Source organism: Puma concolor, chromosome B4, assembly GCF_028749965.1.
Source record: "Puma concolor isolate L17-30 chromosome B4, mPumCon1.1.hap2, whole genome shotgun sequence".
Classification (NCBI taxonomy): Eukaryota; Metazoa; Chordata; class Mammalia; order Carnivora; family Felidae; genus Puma; species Puma concolor.
The window spans coordinates 17,479,901-17,498,090 of record NC_141673.1 but is presented as its reverse complement, the minus strand read 5'-3'; positions in this window follow the sequence as shown (position 1 = coordinate 17,498,090).

The window sequence follows — 18,190 nt, the reverse complement described above, 5'->3', positions numbered from 1 at the left end:
CCCAAGTTCCTACGACCAGCACTTCTTCCAGCCTTTTCTCATCACGACTGACTGGACCCTATGAACAGGCAACAGGACCACCGTAACCAGCTTGCCCCTTGGCTGTTCACAGGCGAATTTCAGTTTGCTACTCTTTATCAGGTACAGAAGGAGCCGCCCGTACTATTTTCTTATGAGCATGCTCAGTATGGTATATGCACATATAATTTAACATCTTTGTGGAGTGTGTTTTTTTTTTTTTTTACATATTTGTATGCAGTAGAGGGCTTGTTTTAGAAAACTCTCCCTGTATCTTACTGTACTGTTCAAGAAAGCTGAATTCCACATTGCCAACAAAAGCGTGAAATGTTCATGAACCTTCCTCCAGGAAAAGCCATTCAAGCCTGATTATTTTTCTAAGTAACTTCAATTAAATTGAAGAAGAAAACAAAAAAAAGCTTCTCTCTGTGTATGGTTTCTTCATGGCTCATTGACAAAAGACTGTAGGGATTGGGTGGGCTGTGTTCCTTAGCGTGTGGGGAGCCCTGTTCGTGTGCACCAAAGGATGGGGAGAGAGAAACAGAGACGTGGACCCCGTTGGCAGTCTTGGCCATGGTAAAGGCCGCCACCGATCTGAACCCTTCCTGTTTAGTGGATGAAGAGAAGCTTTCTTCCTTCCTGTTTTGCCTACAAATTCTGCAGAGTGATGCGTGCCCCATGATCACGCGGTCCCACCATCCATGGGAAAAACAAGGAAACAGAGTCTCTGAGAGGTTAAACGACTTTGGTGACAAAGCCAGTGTTCCAGTGTGGGTTAATGTGCCTTCAGAGGCCCATGCTCTGGCCACCAGATGGCTGCCACTAAGCGGCTGTCTACTGTCCAGAAGTTGCACACCTGCCCTGTGGACTCCAGTTTTCCAGGTCCAAATCCATTCCTTTCCAGATGCCCCAGATAGCTTTTTTCTGCTCCCTTGATGGGCATATTTTGGCTTTGTTGATAGAAATGACTTACCTACTTATTTCTATTTTGCCAAAGCTGTTTCTCTATTCTAATTTCTTTAAAGGTATTACCTAAACATTTAACATGAGAATATTGGATTTAAAAATGTATCCCATTTTCATCCATGCCAGATACGGTTTGTAATATGTCCACCACCAGTGGAGTGTCCATCCGCCCCCAGAGGCCAGCTCCCCCCATTCCTGGTGTCCCGGTCGTCCTTGCTCTGGTCCCATCTGCTTGGGAGATGTCCAGACCACAGAGCTTAGTTGTCTCAAGTTAATGGAGAATGCATTTCTTTTTAATGTAATAAGTGGACATAACTTGGTCATGTCCTGTCCCTGACTCATCTGGGACAGTGGGAAATGTCAGTGGGAAGCAAGGCTGAACGAGAACATCTCCAGTCTTCGATAATTCTCAGAATAAGACTGAAATGCCCTCTTGTCAGTGGCTAATCGGTCAGTATTTCTGATGGTGCCGGTGGTGCCCTCTGACATTGTAGAAGCTACAAAAACTGAGGAGCCTGTGGCCTGGAACGTTGTCAGGGCTGGGCCAGGGTGAGGTCATTATTGACCCACCTCCAAGTGAACAGTAGCACCAGGCAGAATCATTAGCACCCAGTGCCCAAGTGTCCTTTCTTGGGAAGAGTTCCTCTTTCTCAAGTTGTATCTTTCCTACATTTCTGGTGTTCGAATAACTTTTATGATAACAGACATTGGCTGTTTTAAGAAAATAAGGCCTCGGCAGCTCCAGATCAGCCCCCAAAGTGTTTTCAAACATTTTCTCAAAGAGTCACAAGATCCAAAAAGACTAGGAACCATTGGCCCGGAAGACATTTGAGGCAGCAGACCCCTGAGGGCTTGGTGGAGAACAGATCTCTGGGGAGGGAAATCCCTCTCGCAGTGCAGTTCTGAGCTTTGCACAGCCGGTCCCCACATTCCTGCCAGCACATTGTGGTCAATGGCTATGGCCCCTCGGGGTCCTAGAGGACTTACAGGAAGTGGGAAGACTAGTCCAGTCTACGTTCACCAAAGGGAGTTTATCAGACATCTTGGGTCTAGTGTTTCCAATATGAAACGGTAAGGGGGATTCTAGCAAGACTGACATGGGAAACAAACAATCTTTCCCCCATTTTACAATCCTCCCCCAGCACCACCGTCTTCCCCACTTCACAACAACCCCTGGATAGAACAGTCGGACTAGAAGCAGCCTGCTGATTTCAGACACACAGCTGGCGAAGGACTATGTACAAATATACTGCCTCTTTGAAAGAGGGAAATAGTAATAGCTGAATTATTTATCTCAGTTGCGATAAATAAGAACCCTTGACGTTACTAGCCCTAGTTCATCCACCAAGGGGCTGTGTGTCCCCTAGAGGTAATCACTTCCTGTTTGGGCCTCACTTCCCTCACCTGTGAAATGTAAGAATTGAGCTAGATCTGTGATTTTCAATTAAAAGGAAAAACGAGCCTCTTAATTTTTTTTTGTATGTTAAACGCTCATCTGTAAAATAGATGAAGCAGAGGTGCTGTGGTTGACTAGTTTGAGGACCACCTGAGCTTCTTTTCCCCATAAAGTTCCTGTGGACCTCCATGGCCCCCTTGGGTTGTAGGGAACACAGTTTGGGAACCAGAAGTTAGGTGACCTCTGAGCCCTTCCAACTGTGACATTCTCTAAATGATTGGCCCAAATCCTCCTCTGTGGCTCTTTATGCCAAAGAGGTTGATTAGCAATTAGATGACACCATAGAGGCGTCAACTGCTTCAAGAAGGGATGTAAAGGGAACAGCATGAGAACAAGATTAAGATGGAAAAAAAGAAATAAGGAGAAAGGAAAATAAAAAGGTAAGGGCAGACGCAGGAAAGAAAGAGCTCACACCCAGATTCAAGGTGGGAACCAAGGTTTAGACTCCTCTTTCCAAATGATCTACCAAGGAAATGCAGGCTCCCAATTCCTATTTGAAATGCAAGAGACTGGAATAAAAACCATTCTCTGTATTAATCTTTTTAATTTTCAGTGTTTGTTTTTTAAAATAATAGAGTGCATCCAAAAAAAATAAAATAAAAATAATAGAGTGTGCCATTATGGAAGAATGGCAAAGCCTTGGATTTCACATTGGTTTAGACAAACCATCAGCTGGAGAAGGTATTTATGGCTGAGGCCAGCCCTGGATCTTTACCTGACAGATCAAGCCAGAAACAACTTTGTGCCTGGAACCAAACTAGCAACAAGATGAAGGGGAAATGCCTGAAGCAGAAATGAAGGAAGAAAGGACCTCTGTCTAAAGGAATCATACCTGGGGCGCCCGGGTGGCTCAGTCGGTTAAGCCTCTGACTCTTGATCTTGACTCAGGTCACCATCTCAGGGTTCGTGAGATCAAGCCCCGCATCAGGCTCTGTGCCATCTGTGCTTGGGACTTCGTCTCTCCTCTCTGCCCCTCACCTGCTTATGCTCTCTCGCTCTCTCAAGATAAATAAATAAAGGAATGATACCTATACACTGAGCTCGTTTGCTCAAAAAGCACAGATTCAACTGTAGGTGGCTTGGGAATGTTTCCTTTTAATATCGTTTCTTCCAAAGGTACATAGTTTCATAAAGAAAGCTGACCATAAAAGTGGCTAACTTATTAACTCATAACATTTACCGCACGGTGTTAAATGCTTTCCATCTCCTCCTCACACCGACCAGCAAGGTAGATGCCTGGACCCTTTTTGCAGGTAAAGAAGCAGAAGACTAGAATAAGTAACTTCCGCTAAATCACTCGTCTAATAAGTGGCAGAGCCAGAATTAAACCCAGGTCGGGTCGACTCCTGGCCCACCGAAATTGGCATCACTGGTGGGCCAAGAGGGGAAGCAGACAGAAGTCCAGACTTGGGGGATGACGGTCCTGCAGACAGACATGGGAAGAGATGATAGCCAAAGTGGGCAAAAGCTGAAAGTTGAAAAGTTGAAAGACACTAAAGAGAAAACAAAAGAGCTGTGAAGACAAAAAGGGGAAAGTTCAGACTAACAGTCACAGGCAACTAGACGGTCTATTAAGTTTCTGCCTGTGTTGTTGAGATAGGACAAACTAGCTCCCCTCCCGTGTGTCCCCTTTACCCCTCACACCGCAGTCACACCCCACCCTCCGCACACCAGATGCGAGGCGTTTTCTCTGTGACACCGGCTGGGTGTCCTTCAGTTCAATTCAATTCTGACATTATCTACCTGGAAATAGTGTCAGACGCCACAGGTTAAGGGCTCAGTCTTGCAAGACACTAACCCCCCACTTCAGATGCCAGTCACAAGTCCTAATTGTCACCTGGACTTTTGACCCATTGACTATAAAGCGGAGGTTCCCATGACCCCTTCTTCAAGTTAGATGAATTTGCTACGGTGTCTTGCGAAACTCAGAAAAACAGTCTCCTAACTGCTTATCGGTTTATTATAAAAGAATATGGCGGGGAGCCTGGGTGGCTCAGTCGGTTAAGCATCTGACTTTGGCTCAGGTCCTGATCTCACGGTTCATGAGTTCAAGATCTGTGTCAGGCTCTGTGCTGACGGCCCAGAGCCTGGAACCTGCTTCAAGTTCTGTGTCTCCCTCTCTCTCTGGCCTTCCCCTGCTCTCACTCTGTCTCTCTCAAAAATAAAGAAGCCTTTAAAAAATTAAAAAAAAAAAGAATATGCAGATGGAAGAGATACACAGGGCAAGGTTTGGGGAGGGGCACGGAGCCCTCCACGCCCTCTCTAGGCGTGCCACTCTCCCAGGATCTCCTAGTGTTCACCAACCTGGAAGCTCGCCAAACTTCACACTTTGGGGATTTTTACGGAGGCCTCATCATGTAGGCACGATCGATCATTAACTCCATTTCTAGCGCTTCTCCCCTCTCTGGAGGATGGGGAGTGGGGCTGAAAATTCCAAGCTCCTAATCATGGCGTGGTCTTTCTGGTGAGCAGCCCCCATCCAGGAGCCCACCAAGCGTCACCTCAGTAGAGCAAAAAATACTGCTATCACCTAGAAAATTCCAAGGGATTTAGGAGCTCTGTGTCAAGAACCAGGTCAAAGACCAAACATTGCAACCACAGAAGCTCCCTCTGTGTGCTCTGGTCACTCAGGAAATTACAAGGGTTTTAGGAGCTTTAGGAACCAGGGCAGAGACCAATGTATATTTTTTCTATTGTCTCACAGTTGTCTATTACAAGTATCTTGTCAAAATAGCTGGACCGATTATCAGCAAATTCAGACAAACTATTCCTAAAGGTCGGACTTTAACTAAAAGCCAGTGGCAAGAATGAAATTCCAGCTGGGGGATCTCGGAGGAGGTCATGAGTCTACCGAACGGAACTCATATACTATATGTATTCTCATAGTCCGAACCAAACAAGCCAATCTGTGTTTCAAGCATAAGCCCTAGGGGTGCCTGGGTGGCTCAGTCGGTTGAGTGTCCGACTTCAGCTCAGGTCATGATCTCGTGGTCTGTGAGTTCGAGCCCCGCCTCGGGCTCTGTGCTGACAGCTCGGAGCCTGGAGCCTGCTTCGGATTCTGTGTCTCCCTGTCTCTCTGCCCCTCCCCGGCTCGTACTCTCGCTCTCGCTCTCTCTCTGTCAAAAATAAATAAACATTAAAAAAATTTAAAAAAAGAAAAAAAAAAAAAACCATAAGCCCTAAACCAGGTTTCAAGCGCAGCTGGTCAGGATGAAGAGATTGTGCTCAAGCAGCTCTTACCTACACTGCACCGTGCACCCTCGATCGAGCAGCAGTGGGACAAGCGAGCTTTCTAAGCAGGGTCGAGAGGCCAGACAAAAACAGCTTACTTAAGAGAGAGGCTGACGGGCAGGTGGGAGTATCTGGGGGACAGAAGCCGCTTTGGACGTCCCTCTGTCTTCACAGCCCGCTCTGCACAGTCAGGCTCTCTCCAGACATGCACAGGATTACTCCAGCCCTGGGGCAGATCTCCCGTGAGCTGACTTCCTAAGCCTCCCCACGCCTTCTAGAAACCTGCAGCTGTGAGGGGATTGGATCATTCATTTATTCGTCCTCTCACTCATTCACTCAAACTTGTGTTAGGCATTGTCTATGTCAGACCCTGTGCAGGATGCCAAGAATGTGGGAATTCTTAGGACTCGCGCTCAAGTGGAGAACACAGAAATGTTAACAGATTGTTATAGGATAATTAAAATATACACAAAGATGAAACAGCAGACTATCCTTGGGCAAGACGTGATAACAAGTCAGTAGCGGGAGAAATGGAGAGAAGGCGAGAGATTGGAGCAGCGGCTCTGAATCAGGGGTGACTCTGTCCCCAGTGGACAGATCTCCACAAAAGAGAATTGTCCAGCTCAAAAATGCCTGAATGGGAGAAATGCCAAGGAGGTAGAATCTGTGGCTTTTAGCGACTGATCGATGTGGGGGTGAGGTAGAGGAAATGAGGAGGCAAGCAGGCTTGGCACGTTCCCAGCTTGGGAGATGGTAGCTGGAGACGGTCCGTTAATGGAGGTCAGGGAATCAGGAACAGAAACAGGTTTCTGGAGGGGTCATGACTCCAGTATGGGACGTGCTTAATTAAGTTCACGCGGGACATCCAGAGGAAGATGGATAAGTGGGTCTAGAACCTTACTACTCACTCAAACTGTGATGCGTGGACAGCAGCATGATACTACTTGGGAGCTTGCTAGGAACGCCGTGTTTCACTCAGCCCTCCTGCATTTTGAGAAGCCAGGTGATTCATGTGCACATTCACATTGGAGAAGCATTCTTCCAGAGCACAAGAGACAGTCTGAAGTAGAACCGTAGCTTCGGGGAAGGGGGATTTCTCATAGTATTGCTTATTCCTCCAGCGACCCTGAGATATGGGTATGATCAGGGCCACGGGTTGTATAGCGTCTGGTTGTACAGGTTGTGCACTGCACAGAGGTGCCTAGCTGAGGATGGGGCTGACGCCTGATATTTACCCTGAAGGAAAGGATGCATTTCTCTTACTCTACTTGCCAAGTCACGGGCACGGGCTGTGATCACCCAGAAGGTTTCCGTCCTAATTTGCGCAAAAGCTGGTGGTTTCCGTGATATGATGGTTGTCCTATTCTCTTCACAGAAAAGCCCTGTGGCCTAGCAGTGACCCTGGATATAATTCGGTTCCACACCCCCTTATCTGCAATTTTGAAACCTATAACCCTTGAAAACCAAAAGTCTTTTTATAGATTTACAGCAGGCTCACTCGGCAGCAAAACCTGACCTAAACTAACATGAGGCTAATTATAGCCTTTATTTATCCCACTTACTGTAAATAGCGATACATTTCCCTGCAGAAGTATTAATGTGTCTTGTGAGGGGAGACAGCCCTGCGCCCTCCGGGAGTATTAGGTAACACGCGTGGTGTGTGCAGCATTATTTTTCTGAAATTTGACAATTTCTGAATCCTAAAACACACCGGGTCCAAGCGTTGTGGAAAGGAACTGTCAACTTGTACTACCCTAATTTTACAGATGGGGACACTAAGGCCCAGAGAGGTTAAGTACGTGAGGGAGCCAAGGTCCAAACCTCCTGCTCTTTCTGCACCAGGCTAATTCCAAGAAGCTTATGGAGTACGACGCTGGTCGGTACACAGTCCTGGCCCAACCCTCACAGGTAGATGTGAATTTTCAGACAGAAACATAGGCGAGAGACGCCAGGATCTATGTTTGTTCCGGTCTCTCGTGACACAATGCCAGTCCCCGCACTTGAACCGTACGTTGCCAAACAAGCCTCCAGGTGTTCTGACAGCACTGAGCCCAAAGCCAGGACCCCCATCTGGAAGCGTCCATCAGCTTCCACCTCCCTGGCAGACAACAGAGAATCCCAGCGATTTTGCAAAAAAAAAACGAAAGCAAGCAAATTCTCGTTGGATCCGTGATTGATACAATATGAACGAGAGCAAAACAGCAGGGACCGCATTCTGCTGCGCTATTCTTATGCTGCAGATGGAGGTCTCCAGCAGCAGCAGCAAGATCCAAACGCCAATTCCTTCTTGAAAAGACAGCCGCGTGCTTTGGAGAACAGAGTGCCTGTCATCTCTTCCGAGCCAGGGGCCGCTCCTGATTCCTCGGCTCCCTCAACAAAGAGCAGGCTTCATTCTCCTCCCAGAAAGGAACCTGGAGCTAGAAAGGATTAGCCTGATAAGAATCAGCCTATCATCCTCTCTGAAATTTTGCAAACTCTAAAATGACACGTATGTGATATCTTCGTGGCTGTATTCTTCGCTCTCGAGCTCACACGTTGGGATGTGTTGCCACGAGGTAAATGTTGGAAATTTGGCATCTTGTCACTCAAATCCATGATCACCGGTTCTCTAGTTCAATGAACTTAGGCTCTTTAATAATAATAATAATAATAATAATAATAATAAAAAGTTTGTTCAAGAAAACCTTATTTAAAAATAGTTCAGTGAATACTGAATCAAAATAATTTTCAGATTCATTTCTGAGTCTTACCATTGTGGACACATGGATTAGACACTTTTGTGTGTTTATTGACATTATATTATTTTATAAACACTTTTACATATCTTCTCCGGAGAAGTGCTCATTCAAATCTTCTGCCTATTTTGAGAATTGGCTTGTTCTTCTTGGTATCAGTTTGTGGCATTTCTTTATAAATGTCGCACAAAAGTCCTTTTCAGAAACGTGTTTTGCAAATCTTTTCTTCCAGTCTGTCGCTTGCCTCTTTGTCCTTCCTAATACCATCTTTCGAAGATGAAAAAATTTTAATTTTGATGAAGTCCAATGCGTGGATGTTTATTTTGTGGCAGATTGTGTCCTATGTGACCTTTGCCCCTCCCTGAAGCCTTCAAGGTTTTCTCCAGGGCTTTCTTACAGAGGAGTTAAAGCTTCCGCTCTCACATTTAAGTCTACGTTCATTTAGTTAATTTTGCAAACGGTATGAAGGGCCCTAGTTAAGACTATCTGGATATTCAGCTTTTTGAGTGCCATTTATCAGAAAAAAACTGTATTTTTCTCCTGTTGGTGCTTTGTCAAAAACCAAGTGACCACATATATGTGGGTATCTCTCTGGATTCTATTCTGTTCCATTGACATCGCAGCGTCGTAATTAGTATAGTTTCATAGCTAGCCTTGATATCATGTCGTATCGTTTCCCCCAGCAGGTTTGTTTTTTTGTTTGTTTATTGCACTGGCTCTAAACTCCGACACAAGGTTTAATAGAGGTGGTTAGGAGGAAAGCACTCCATTGTTGACTACAACGTATGATGCCAGCTAGAGGTCTTTGGCAGGTGCCCTGTATCAGCAAACTGAGGTGGCCAATTTTCTATTTTGTTAAGGATTTTGCATCTGTGTTCGTGGGAAATATTGTCCTGTAGTTTCCTTTTCTTATAATGTCTTCACCTGGTTTTGATGTCAGGAGAATGCTGACCTCATAACATGACTTAGGAAGGGCTCCTTCTTGTATTTTCTGGAAGAACCTGTGTAGACATTATAATATTTCTTCCTCAGATGTTAAGTAAAATTCACCTGTGAAGCCATCCGGACCGGGAATTTTCATTGCGTCGTTGCTGGAAGACCTTTCATTACACATCCATTTTACTTAATAGATACATGATTAATTAAGCTATCTAACTTTTCTGGACTGAGTTTTGGTAGTAAAAAGTCATTTAAGGTGGTTTTAGACTGCTTTTTATCCTAGAACTAATTAAACCCCATTTGGAAGATGTCACCTTTCCAAGGACCCTACTTAGTGCCCTGAATATTCAGTGGGATCTTTCACTCCGGTAGAGGAGAAGCAAATAAACCCCGGCACCGTGTAACTTTTGGAATTATTTCCTTGGGAGTTGTTTTTTGTCCAGCCTTGTGGGATTTTACTCGACACAGGCACTCACGGGCATTTAGTCAAAGACTTAAGAAGGCCCCTGTCTAAATTCCGGAAGCTCTTTCTCAGCATGGCTCTCCTCACTTGGGTACCCTACTCTGCCAATCCTAGCCCCCTTGGCCTCCCAGGACATCAGTCCATCTCCTCAATTCACAGGGACTGGTAGGCTGGGTCTGGGATTCTCCTTGGTGAGCCACACCCTGCAAATTACCTCCTGACAGAGGGACTTGAAAATGGCGGACCTCATCTCAACTGTTCTCCTTCCTCAGGGATCCCAGTCACTTTCGGCCTGCTGTCTGGTGTCTGAAAACAGTTGATTCCTAGCCTTTGTCCATTTTTCTGGTTTGTGTGTGTTGGAAGGTAATTCTGGACTGCGTTCATCCCTCATGGTCCAACGCAGACGTCTGCTTATTGCTTCAATAGCTGTAGCTTATTTAATTAACCCCTTCACACTGAGAATCTGGAGTAGTTCTCTAATTGTTAAAACAAAATTATAAAGAATGTTTTTCTTTTTTTACAATGTTCATATTGGCAAGCTTTTTTTTTTTTTTTTTTTAAGGATATTTCCTGGAGATTCAGCAGCAATACCAGAACAAAGGATTTGAACAGTTTCATAGTTTGTGTTACTGGCCCCAGTTTTGTAACTGGCCCCAGACAGAAGAATACCATTTACGGTGTCACTAGACAATTGAATACATATTTCTTCTTGATTGCCAGCACTGGGCTTTATCACTTTATTTTTGTTAGTTAAAACCATGATTAATGGTGCCTAGAAGGTACCTCAGTTTAGTATTTTTTTTCTTATACTGCTAGGAAAATTATGCGTTTTCCCATTAGATAATCCAATATCTGGATTTTCTCCTGGAGATGCTTCATGTTCGTCAGCCTCGACGACGCATCGAGAGGAATCACGTATGTTTTCCCGTCGTGGGACCTCATTACATAGTATACGATAGCAGGCTCTCCTCAGCTGTGCTCTTCACAGAGCATTTAGTTTACATGGGACTTTCTCTTGTAAGTGTGACGCCTTCAGCAGCAGATAATTAGATTTTGTTTGTAATTTTGTCAGTGGCTCTTGACCAGATTTCAGCTTCTCAACTTAAACGTAAGTGATACATCTAGATTTTTGTCACCACTTTCTAAATACATTTTTCATCACTACAGTGGCTTGCTCTCTCTTTATTTGCAGGGTGAATTGTAACGTCTCGATTTCACTTCATTCTGCTCTCAAACTACAGGACTTGTAAATTCGTGTGTTATGACCCCCACATTCCTAGTGCCTGCCACAGCGTCTGGCACGCTGATTTAGTCATTTTAAATATAATTATGGTGTTTTTTTTTAATTTATTTATTTTTGAGAGCGAGAGAGTACGAGCAGAGGAGGGGCAGAGGGGGTGGGGGACAGAGGATCCGCAGCGGGCTCTGTGCTGATAGCAGAGAGCTCAACGTGGGGCTCGAACTCCTGAACTGTGAGATCATACCGTGAGCCATGGTCAGAGGCTTAACGGAGTCACCCCGGCCCCCCGTTTAAAATATAGTCATTGGGATCCTACCAGGAATGCAGTGGAGACCAGCTGTGTGGATTAACCCAGAAATCTGAAATCTCTTTAAGAGTCGGGTTTGTATCTGTGCTTCTCTTGCTTCCGGGGACCGATGTGCAGAAGTTGGTATGCTGACACTAACTGCATGATGGGAGTGTCCAGACAACCTCTCTTTCAGAAAAGCCCCCGTGTCAAACGGGCAGTGCTCCCCACGAGGGTCCTTGCAGCTGTGGGATCTGGGGTTGATAACGTGTTGCCTTACCTCTTACCAACCCCCTTTTGACTTCCAAAAGAAAGGTCAACGTGGCCTATGGTAAAGGTCAGGTGAAAGGTCAACCCAGCCAACCTGCAGGAACACGGACAACCCCCAGCTCTTAGCTTCAGATACGTGTTCTCCAGAGCCTTCCTTTGCTGTTCTCTATACTTACAGGGGTGAATTCCAAGTTTGTTTTCTTCTTCTACCCCTCAATGTTTTCTTTCTTTCTTAAGTCCCTGAAAAAGCCTCTCTTTAATTCTGAGGTTTAAACTCTTCCCCCAGCAGCTCTCTTTGAGCACCATTCCTACATGGATGTCAAGGTCGTTCCTTCCCAATGACTTGAGATTGCCGTTCAGGTCACGATATCGATCTGGAATGACTTCTGATTGACCCTGCCTTTTTGTCTGGAGCCCTCAGCACTGTTGGGAACTTCGTGTTCTATTTATTTTATCAAGTACCTGCCAGGACTCCCGAGGTCTGTCTGTCTTGCTTGCTTTTGTGATTTGGACCTGATTTAGGGCCGCCGTCCAGGTACACCTTCCGCCCCATGACGTGGTCCTACATGCTGATGCAATAGCCCTCTTTTACACTTTTACAGAACTGCCAAACTCTGTGTCCACACGAAATCCCATGCAGATGTCCAGTCTAAAAAGGGGACACATTGGGGCACCTGGGTGGCTCAGCCATTTAAACGTCCGACTTCGGCTCAGGTCTCGCGGTTCGTGAGTTCCAGCCCCGTGTCGGGCTCTGTGCTGACAGCTCGGAGCCTGGAGCCCGCTTCGGATTCTGTGTCTCCCTCTCTCTCTGCCCCTCCCCTGCTCACACCATCTCTCTCACTCTCGAAAATAAACATTAAAAAATTTTTTTAAAGGAGACACAGAGGAGCCTCTTTGGTGGCTGGCGGTGGTGGAAGGGGACTGAGGAGGTCTGGAGCCTTCCCCACCACTTCACCCTGCAGAGGAGCTCAGAGAATCCAAAGGCTCCACTAAGGATTTTAATCAGGCTGCTCTGGTGTCAGTCCCCCCTCCCCACATCTTTCACTGTCCAGCACTTCTGTTCGTTCGTGAGCCTCAGCTCTGGGTTTCGCACCTGCTCCACTTTCCTTTTCAACAACCACCATTTCTAACTTAATCTTTTACATTGACTCATAGCTTATCCTTTATGCTTCCTTGAGGGTCTTTGGAAATCTGGGCAGATTTGGTTAATTAAAAAAAAAAAAAAAAAGCTATTTATACTTAGGGATTGTGAAGAAGCCAGGAAAGAAGTGTTTGGGATTTTAAAAATACACATATGGGCTTCTTTTTATTTATTAACAGCTTTTATACATTTTCAATATTATTCCCTAAAGCAGCTGTTTCTGGGAGTTCTCTTTCACACCTGCCTGTCACTTCGAATTTCCATTTGTTAATTTACAAATCTGCAGTCGAAGTGATAAAAGCAAAGCACAAGGTAATTCTACTGACTTAAAATTTTACTCCTATATTTGAGAGTCATTCAGAGGCTCTGTGAATACCCAACTGGGGTCACAGAGAGACCACGAGCTTATTCTCCATTCCCTAAATACTGTCTGTGAGCCGTTAAGAATAATACAACATTCGCCAAACTCAGATTAGTTATGTTTGTATGTTTTTCCTCCACTAGATTGTGAAACTCTGAAGGGAGCATTTTTCTCGTTATCCATTATCATACTTAGTAGGAAGTGAATAAGATGTGCTTAAATAGGAAAGGCATCATCTATTTATACGTTTTAAAAGTCTTAAGAAAGCCTATTTAAAATCAATTATCTTGGCATTGGGGCAAATCTGACACGGACTGACTTAAAGAGGGGAAAGGGAGGGGCGCCTGGGTGGCTCAGTCGGTTGAGCCTCTGACTTTGGCTCAGGTCATGGTCTCACGGTTCTGTGCTGACAGCTGGGAGCCTGGAGCCTGTTCTGGATTCTGTGTCTCCCTCTCTGTCTACCCCTTTCCTGCTTGCGCTCTGTCTCTCTCTTACTCTCTCTCTCTCTCAAAAAAAAATAAAATAAATAAAAAGGAAACAAAAAAAGAGGGACGAGGGAATAAGGATTGTGCTCCTTTTTCTAGATGGAAAAGAACATCATGTTCACCACTGGTTTCGAAGAGGGTATATTTTCAGATGAAAAGTGGCTTTCCAAGTTAGGCAAACGGCAAGATGGGGCAGGGCTGATACAACACTGATGACCCTTAATGTGGAAAATACAAAAGGGAAAAATATCCAGACCGTATAGCCACAAGGGTATACGTGGGTAGCTTGCAATCATTATATAGTTGGAAGCCATTGGCTCTACGTTGAGTTTTGGCAAAAAGGATCAAACAGTAAACTCAAGCTCACTGTTAAGAATGTGCAGCAACATGGGGGTGCCTGGGTGGCTCAGTTGGTTGAGCGTCCAACTTGGGCTCAGGTCATGATCTCGGGCTCATAGGTTCGAGCCCTGCGTTGGGCTCAGAGCCTGGAGCCTGCTTCGGATTCTGTCTCTCCCTCTCTCTCTGCCCCTCCCCTGCTTGTGCTCTGTTTCTCTCTCAAAAATAAACAAACATTAAAAAAATTAAAAAAAAAATGTGCAGCAACACAGCACAACAGAGATGACTGTCCTCTTTCCGGGCCTTGGACACACGCTCACCCTTGTCTTGGTCCCATGAGGTCTGAGCTGCCTCACCTCAAATGGATCACGCAGGGCCTGGGAAGGAACCTGTGACACAATCAGCAGCTAGTTGGCCTGTATTGTTAGGCTGGTGTTATTCAAGGCTCTGGGCAGGGTCATGAGTAAATTCCTACCAGGCTGAGTTTATCCATTTATTCATTCTACATGAATTTATTGAGACATCAAGAAATATCAAGAGGGGCGCCTGGGTGGTGCAGTCGGTTAAGAGTCCGACTTCAGCCAGGTCACGATCTCGCGGTCCGGGAGTTCGAGCCCCGCGTCAGGCTCTGGGCTGATGGCTCAGAGCCTGGAGCCTGTTTCTGATTCTGTGTCTCCCTCTCTCTCTGCCCCTCCCCCGTTCATGCTCTGTCTCTCTCTGTCGCAAAAATAAAAAAAAATTAAAAAAAAAAAAAAGAAATATCAAGATAAATGGATAACAGTACTTATCCTCAAGCTGGTCACAGATTTTAGAATAATAACAGTAAAATACGGTAGTGACGTAGCTGAGTATCTTGGGGGGATATCATGTTTGGACATGACATTTTATTACTGATGTTTGCCAGTCTCTATTATTCCTGCCACTCATTGTGGAATGAGCGTCCTGCAATATACACACACCACGCAGGATCCCAGAAAAATGACCTCCATACAAATGCCCAATGATCCAAATGATCCTAACGTGAAACCCACCAGTCAGCGAATGAAAGGCACGCCTCGTCTTACTCTCGAATGTGGCCGTTTAATCAAACAAGGAGGCCATTAGACTAGGGTATTTCTGATGCCATGGTGGCCTACAGAGGCAAACCAAAATCTAAGCCTATAAATGCCTCAGGTTATAAAATCAAAATGCTAAACACAACCAATCATTAACAGCCAACTAAACTACAGCCGGTAGAATAATTTCCTTTCTTTGTTTCCACACTTGGCTCTCTGGAAGCCCTTTCCCGTCTCCCATCAGCCAAGCGAATCTTAACCATTGTCAGTTTGGCCCGACCCAATTCAAAGCAATTTTTGCTCAAACTCTTAACGTTTTTTATATGTCTCAGTTTATCTTTTAAACAAAGTATACAGCTGGGAATCTCCAAATATTTGGGAAAGCCATCCAAAGGAAAGAGAAAAAAATAAATCCAGAGGAAATAGGGATTAAGATAAACAAAGCACCAAGTAGAGCTGTTATCCTCCAGGAGGTAAAAGAGGATATTGTATTCATAAAACAAGAAATGCCAAAAAACAAGGAGCAAATAGAGAATAAAGAGGACTGTTGGAAATTAAGAGCAGGGATAGCCGAAATAAATTCAATTAAAGGATAAGGAGATAAGGAAATCTCACAGGAAGAAGACAAGAAGAAAGATGAGACAGGTAGCTAATCTATGCAGGAGGTAAAATGTCCAACTAATAGGAATTCCAGGAAGATAAAACAGTGAGTAGAAAACTATCAAAAATAGTAGAAATTTTTCTGGAAGCAAGGAAAGGATTCCGTTCAACACAATGAATAAAAAACACCTCCACCAGGAGGCATACCGCTATAAAGTTTCATAACACCAGGAACAAAAGCTTCAGGTAAAAGAAAATGAAGGCAAGCAGAAAAATCAAGGTACCACATAATGAGAATGGCAGAAGGAAAAGTTACAATATAACGGGTGTTTTCTGATTGAAGAAGACACAGCACACAACTGAGTTTACCACCTCGTTTTGCAGGAAACTCACTCACGTGAAAGCAAAAAAGAATTGAAGAGAATAAAATCACAAAATTGCTGCGAATTGAAAAGGACGCGGGCATCTGCATTCTTCAACTGTGAGCACCAGGAGTATGGAAAGCAAATGGGGGAATGTGTGTGTGCACACACACACACACACACACACACACACACACACACACACACACACACAGGGAAGGAGCCCCTCCCAAGATACACAGCATAGTTCTTGCTTCTGGGCATCTTCAGAGTCAGATGGTACAGAGGACAGACATGGGATGAAGAGCAGACATTGATGGAAATTTTAGAAAAACATCAAGTTTTTCTGGTTTTCAACACCCTCACCCCTACCAGTGATGGTGGGATTTGCCACCCCCCCCTCCCCCGGACTGAAATCTGAGGAAAATGCTCCAAAAATTGGACCGGGACAACCTAGGGCTCCTCCAGTGGTGGCTGAGTCCTCAAAGTAGAGAAAGCCATCCTCATTTGGACATTTTGGGGGAAGAAACTCAGTGTATCTGCCTGCTTTTAACCTGAATATGCTTTAGTGAAAGCTTCTAGTGAAGCCTACCATTGGATATGCCCAGCAGCCCCCACCCAAGACACATGCACATGCACACACACGTGCACACACACACACACACGCATGGTATAAGTCTCTCATTCAGGAAAGAGGCCACTGAAGACAGAGGAAAACATGCTAACTACCTAAATGGATGAACCAGTGTTTCGCTATTAAATACAAGCAGGTAACTAACAGTCACAGGACATGCAGGGAAAAGCTCCCGCACAAAGGAGAAACAAATAACGGATGCTTTATATTCATCAGGGCTTTTAGCTGCAGAGCACAGCATCCACTCTACCTGCGTGTATACAGGTATTCAATGGATATTTGACTTACCATGAACTGGGCACTGTCTAGGTTTGGGAGTATGGCAATGGACAAAGTAGAGAGAATCCCTTCCTTAAAGTCAGGTATGTCCAGCCCTTCTAGCTGGAGAACAGCACATGCAAAGGCCCTGAGATGCAGTCAGACTTTGCCTTTGCCCAGGATGGCTTGGGAAGAGAGCAAAGGGAAGAGTGTTAGGAGAGAAGGTCACCACACATGCCTTTCAAGTCATTATAAAGACTGTCTTGGGACACCTGAAAGCCTCAGTCAGTTGAACATCCGACTCTTGATTTTGTCTTGGGTCATGATCCCAGGGTCGTGGGATCAGACCCCACATCAGTGCGGAGCCTGTTTAAGATTCTCTCTCTCTGGGTGCCTGGGTGGCTCAGTCGGTTGAGCGTCCGACTTTGGCTCAGGTCATAATCTCGCGGTTCATGAGTTCAAGCCCCACATGGGGCTCTGCGCTAACATCTCAGAGCCTGGAGCCTGCTTCGGATTCTGTGTCTCCTTCTCTCTCTGTCCCTCCCCTGCTCGCATTCTGTCTCTCTCTCTCTCTCTCTCACTCTCAAAAATAAACATTTAAAAAAAGATTCTCTCTTCTTCTGCCCCTCCCCCCTTTCTAAAATTAAAAAAAAAAAAAAGACTGTCTTTACTAGGGAGATGAGGAACCATTAGAGAGCTTTAAGCAAAAGAGAAAAATGATCTCTTTAAATGGGTCACTCTGGCTTTGCGTTGGATGTAGACCGTAGAGGGATAAAAATGGAGGAAGGGAGACCCGTGGGGGTGCTAATGCGATCATCCATATCAGAGAGGACAGTGGTTTTGTCCAGGGTGACTGTAGCGGAGAGGATGAGAAATGGGCCAATTTTAGAAATATCGTGAAGGCAGAGCTGACAGGGATTGTTGATGGTTTGGTTATCAGTCATGAGAGAGGAGGCGAAGCCAAGAAGGATTCCCCAAGATTTTGGCCTCAGGACCTGGAAGGATGAGGTAGTCATTTGCTGAGAGGAAGAACACATTGGGGGCACGACTGAAGGTCAGGAGTCTAGTTTTGGACAAGGTAACTTTGCGATACCTGTACTGTTCAGCTATTGCTGCACAACAAATTACTCCAAACTTAGTGGCCGAAAAACACGCCACATTTAAAAAAAATTTTTTTTAAATTAACAGAAGGTATAATATACACTTCAGGTGTACCACATAGTGATTCAACAATTCCATTCATTGCTCAGCTCACCTGAGTACACCTAACCCCCATCTCCCATTTCCCCCATCCCCCCAACTACCACCCCTCTGGTAACCGTCGGTCTATTCTCTGTCGTTAAGAGTCTCTTTC